Raw genomic sequence first — 6,849 nt, 5'->3', positions numbered from 1 at the left:
AGATCCCGCTGTTTTTGTTCAACGGTTTCCAATCTCTGTACTACTTTGGCCACATCTCTGAATCCCTCCTCTATGGTTTCTTTTAGAACATTCTCGAAATCCATCTTGCACAATCTTTGTCAGATTTTCTATGGGTCGCACATTACTTTCAAACATTGCGTCATCGATCGAATTATCACTTGCCTCGTGGTTGGAGTCGCCATGATCCCCTGGCCCGTCATCTGTAGTGAAGCTTGTAATCTTCTTTTGATCGGTACTTTTCTTTACTCTGTCACGCTTTTTCCCTCCACCTGCCATATTCAGTCCATGTATATTTAGCAATATTTTGATAAGATTATTTACTCATACCACAGTGGGTAATCCCAAATTTTGAAGTTCTGGGAGCAGCGAAAGGTCGCTCGGTTCACATTGCTGCCATCACGTGACCTCTCGTGATAAATCATTTTTAATGAATTGTTGGCGAAGTATAATCACAATTATGATTGTTACATGCAAAATGAAGAAAAGTAACATGAAAATAGTTGCTTAATAGGGGCAAAGATTATTGGTTTGATCGATAGTACCACAGAGGCCACTAAATATTGACAAGTGTTATTCATTGACATGCATTCATCGTATCTTAATCTCTTTCAGATTAATCAAAGGCCAGAGCCTGTTCGATAATGCTTGGGATTATGATACCAAATATTCGTTTTTATATCCTAAATGCAAATGTCTTAAAGACCCCTTAGTAGACACCGAAGTGTCTATTCAATGCGAACACAAAAGCGTAAAGGGTAATCAACCAATTGCTTGCAGTCTCGATGATAACAAAAGAAGCGTTGATTCAGCATACAATGATTACGAATTATTTGACCCTGAACAATTTGAGTTGCCTGAGGAAGAAGACGACTTGGTCCCAGTCGTAATTGCGTGGCCGACACCAAGTAATATAACTGAGGAAGAGGCACGTCAGAAGTGTTTGTTGGTGATTTATGAATCCAATATTGCCAACTACTGTGAGGAACTTGAGGAGCTTAGAGATACCATAGACCAGACACTTCAAGACTGTGTCGCAGATATTCAGGTACCTTTGCTAACCTCTTCTTTATACGTTACCCTGTGGCCATATAACTATTTGTTCAATATTCACTATAACATAATGGTCTATACGATGTTGTTTTGCATACTCAAGTTCAAAAGTTGTCATCATCATAGCGATATATATTTTGAAATAAAATGATAACGTTATAGGTGTTTATTAGTCCCCATTCGGACGAAGTCCGAAAACGGGGACTTATAATTCGGTCTCCGTCCGTGCGTCCGTGCGTCTGTGCATCCGTGCGTCCGTCCAGAGTCATATCTCAGAATCCCTTGGACCGATTCCGTTCATTCTTTGCATGTGCCTAGTACTTTATGTGAGACATATGCACATGCAGTGGTTTAGCGATTCGATTCAAAATGGCCGACTGGCAGCCATCTTGTTTTTTGAAAATTTTGTATTTTGGACATGCTTTGTCAGTTTTCGTTCAAATTTAGTACATAGATCATACATGTTAGGATGTCCCCGACCGTCCGTGAGTTCTTGAGTCTGTCTGTCTGTCCGTCCGTCCGTCCGTGTGTCCGTCCGTCAGTCTGTCCAGAGTCATATTTCAGAATCCTGTGGACAGATTCCGTTCATTCTTTGCATGTGCCTAGTACCTTATTTGGGACATATACACGTGCAGTGGTTTAGCGATTCGATTCAAAATGGCCGACTGGCAGCCATCTTGTTTTTTGAAAATGTATTTTGGACATGCTTTGTCAGTTGTCATTCAAACTTGGTACATAGATTATACATGTTAGGATACATGTCCATGACGATTTATTTCGCAATTGGATCAAAGATGGTCGACTGGCAGGCATCTTGTTTTTTTATGCGGTATCTTGGATGTGCTCTGTATGTTTTCATTCACATTTGGCACATACATGTACTTTATACATGTTAGAATGCATGTCCATGACAATTTGTTTCAAAATATGGTCAAAGATGGCCGATTGACAGCCATCTGACTTTTTGGCCTTACTACTATATTTCCACAATTTATGTACCATTTTCATTCGTATTTGGCATACATCATACATATCAGTGTGTTTCATAATCAGATCAAAGATGGCCAAATAACGGCTGTTTTTATTTTTGGCCACGGAACACGTGTCAAACAATCTGTTGTATACGCCACTTGGAACTCAAGTTTCAAGGACACGCTCGCGACAACCCCTCCGCTTTAATATGACGAGCTCAAAGAGAACTTTCAAAAATTTAACGGGGACTGTGTCATTTTCAATGACTTGTATTTAGACATTGCGTTTTATTTCATTTCTGTAATCTGACCCTGCATAAACTTTTAACCTTAAATTCCATTACGAAAACCATGCAATATTTTTTGTCATGCTGGAGGTATTAAATATTATGAAAAAAACAACAATATTTTGAATACACTACTGTTAACAGTTACTACATTTTGACTAGTGTGTAATCTGCATGTTGTTGAGTAGCGTTCTTTGCTACGCACAAATTGGGTTCTTACCGAAAATAAACCAGAATAGGCAGTATAATTACAGGTATGTATTCATAATAACAATAATGATTTCAATTTAAAGTTAGCAGATAGTTTCTTTGCTGTGGATTCAGCTCGTACCACTATGGAGAATGCTTGCCAGGTTACTGTGAGCAAAAACACGTCTTTGTGGGAAGAGAATGAGGAAGGAGAGTTGGCACCCCCGGCATCAGTAATGACAGCTGTATGTCCAAGTCATTGTAGTGGAAATGGGAATTGCACTATGGAAGGAAAGTGTATATGTAAGCATGGGTTTACTGGTCCTGGCTGCAGTATTGAGACGGGAAAGCCACCAGAAATGTTTGGTTTTGTTGGAAGCAGTATATGCGATGTGCGCAAACGACCATGTGAAAGGATATCAGTCGATGTGGCGGGGATAATCAACAGCGATAACTTAACCTGCCACGTACGAGAAATGCAGGTAATAAGAATCCGCGACCATTCGCGGCCATCGCATAAGAACCGGGAATATTCAATATTACATATTTACAGTTTTTACCCTTTTAAGTATTCTTGTTCTTACTCAAGCAAACATAATAACGCCCCGTTGTCTTTTTTTCACTTTTGGCGAATAGAATTATTTTGTGGCAAATGTTAACCACGCGTACTCAATATTGCATATCACGTGAAACTCTTCAACCATTTGGATGTTGTAGGGTTCATCAAAAACGCGCCCATTCACCAGTTTAACATTCCGGCCTTTAAAGCGTTTATTATCCAAAGAGGTATTGGTGTTAGATTCGAAACTGAAATCGTGAAACGGAGTCAATTTAGTGGGAAGGTAATCCTTTCGATAAGGGTGAACCATGTGCATCCAGGGGAGGGCATGGGATGCGAGAGAGTTTTAATCCGATTATTACATTTGTTTTAGTTTAAAAGTGTCGATATAGTAAAGATATGATATATAGAAGATAATATTTGGTCACACTTTTCTTTGGGATACGAATGTTAGCGTTTTTTTCACAATGAACACGTGTACTAACTACAACAAAATCGAAATATTGTCCGCTCCTATTAGCTATGCGACGATTGAGGGGGAAGCTGAAGGAGTTTGGAAGGGCGGGAGTCGTGTGTTAACTAGTCAACTTATTCGCAGACATTTTTCCGTTTCCAAAAAAAATGTAAAACAATACGATTTGTTAAGGGGCCGAATGTTAACACCCCTAAAACACCACTGGTTACATATGCTGTTCTCATCGTCCTATTTTATTTATGTATTGACATGGGTGGTATAGTGTGTTATATTTTCATTTTGATTCTTCTCGACTCGATAGGTCAAGGATGATGACCTAATCGGTATATTGCTTTTGTTACCTTGTGTATAATACTCGAGTTTGTCTACTGCTTCCAAGGATTGGTGCCTATTTCGGTGTATTACAGTTACGTTACAGTGATATATATATAGTGAAAATAGTTATATATTTAATTCAGTTTACGAACGGAAAATGGATAGAAACTGGAGAAAGTTTCAAGGCCATTGGAGTATATGCGGGTGCATATACCTTGTTTTGTTACCTGCCAGTGTCACGAGTACGGAGACAAGTGGTTTCTCCAGTCGATGAGGGGTCTTCCACGCATGGAATGAGAATATCAGTTAGCAACGATGGGACCGTGGAAAGCAATGGTACATTATTTGTAACATATGATTCTCTTTGCCTGAACTGTTCTACATCTGAAGACTGTCAACAAAAGGTAAGTATCACGTCAATTATAATTGGGTCATGTGTTTGTGATATTTATATTTCATACGTTACAAAATTACCTGATAACACTATTCACGTTTCTATTATTATGCAGGATAATACGTGTTTGATCAGTGGTAAATGCTATGTCTCTGGTGAAAAAAAGTCCATTCGACGAATGTCTAGAATGTCAACCGATGAACACAGGCGATGAATGGTCCGAAGTTTTAGGTGTTTATAATTTACTGTTTCTTGGGAGTATGAAAAAATTGAGAAAGCATCTTGAGAATTATACTTGTTTACTTAAACCGCTACTGTCCTTGATATTTCAGACAGCTCGTGTGACACTTCTGAAGTTGAACTTACTACAAGCGATGTCGCAATACACCCTGATGAAAGCGATACCAACAATATCTGGCTATTACCTCTTTCTATTGGGTTGTTCATTGCTATTGCCGCCGTAGTGACTGTAGGTGTTCTGTTGAAAAAGTAAGTTACCTGACAACAATGTCCAAGATGAGTAAATGCCATACTGAAAACATAACTAATTAATTAATTTATTTATTTTTGAAGGTACATTGTAAAGAAGAAGAAGAATACTAGCGTATATCCATTGCATGAAACTTGCGGTGAGAGCAACGACATGAAGGCAGACCCTGATGTCTTGGTAGGCGGTGGTAAACGCAAATAACAGGTATAGTATGTATACATATACAGACAAAACTTGTATTTGTGAATAACAATATATTTATTGATTTTATGAGTTATATTGTCTATTTAACGGATATATTAGCGAAATATGATATTCTAACATTTGCGTGTTGATATATACATATATTTCAAAATTGAAATGTATGTAAATTACATAACATGCAATATATATATTGTCCTTAGTTTCGTGTGGTGTGATTTTGTTGTACGATCTGTATGTATCTTTACATTCTCACTTGATCTACATTTTTTATCACTGTAAAATCGGCGTAATGCAATGGCATCTTCATTTCAAAAACATTGCTATGACCGTGTATAGCAATGCGTAATATATTCTCTAAATATCGGCAGTTTTCAAAAACTTGCAATTGACGATTTTCTTTGAGAAGTGTTTCGTCATGATTTAACTGCAATAAATAATAATATTCATAAATCATTTGTACAGGTACCAAGAGTATTCGAGTATGATACACAAGCCTGTCGTTGGATTACGTATCACGTTACCGTATAATATGTGTGCAACAATACGATATATTTACACAAGAGTCCGTCCAAGACGTCAACTATTAAACAGTACGCTCTGGTGATTTATCTGTTTTCTATTTAGCGAATCATTTTTTTTAAATATGTTTACAAACCACGCAGCTTAATCCTGCTGAAAACATGTACTTTCAGTTCCATTAGCAATAACACATGAATATGTTTGATATTTTAAAAATCTAAGACAAATGTAATTTTGAATAACATGTTCGTAGGACATAGTTTATTATTATAATGTATGATATTTCTTATTCCAGATTCATTTGTTTACACGACTACCGCTCTTTAACTGTTCATATAACTTCGTTACTCATGAGAAATGTACAAATATGGTTTACAATGAAATTATTCAGGTAATAATCATGCCTCGCCATGCTTTGTTATCTTATAGGAAATTGTTTTCTGACTTTTGTACTGCGACGAAATGAATTTGTTAAATGTAATTTTGAATAACATGTTCGTAGGACGTAGTTTATTATTATAATGTGTGATATTTCTTATTCCAGATTCATTCGTTTACACGAGTATGATTATTTTTTTCGATAAATTCATTGTTACATCTAACAACAACAAATTATATCCGATGAGTACTGTAAGAAGGACTTAGAATAATTGTTATCGAACTGTATTTCGAAGCCATACACACCTATAATGTATTCAAGATTGTATAAATAAAAATGTAGTAATTTTATTAAAATGTTGGGTTTCTTTGTCTTACTAACTACATTTACTTTTCATGATATTGAACGATAAACGCGTTTCTTTTATTTTTGATACGAAGAACTACTTGTTAAATTAAACGGATCCCTTGTCAGTGTTTTGCTTTCTGTATCAATTTTACGTCTTGTTGGCTTGTCATTACTGGCGACACAAAGAAACCCACCATAAACTGGCATAGTTTCGCACATATCTCAACAGGTCAGGGCCGGGGCAGCAAATGTATTTTTTTAAGTTGCGTATAAATGTATAAAGGCGTAGGGGTGTGCAGTTGCGCCATAAGTTAATGGCTAGGGGGGGGGGTATATCTATCTATTTTTAACAATAAAATCATCTTGATATATTTTATGAATATATACAAAACATGGGATATTACAGTATAAACTTTAATACCTGAAACACTTTTGTTATATCTTCATATATAAGCAACATTAATGTACAGGACTGATTAATACAATTGATAGTTGTACAATACACAGTTTATGTTTACAACTTTGGCGATAGCATATAAATTTATCTCCAGTTACTCATAAGAAATGCATAAACATAGTTTACAATGAAATTATTCAGGTGATAACCATGCCTCGCCAAGCCTTGTTTTCTTATAGGAAATCGTTTTT

This window comes from Saccoglossus kowalevskii, chromosome 15 (assembly GCF_978046115.1).
Source record: "Saccoglossus kowalevskii chromosome 15, keSacKowa6.1, whole genome shotgun sequence".
Classification (NCBI taxonomy): domain Eukaryota; kingdom Metazoa; phylum Hemichordata; class Enteropneusta; family Harrimaniidae; genus Saccoglossus; species Saccoglossus kowalevskii.
Note: the sequence above shows the minus strand (reverse complement) of the source record.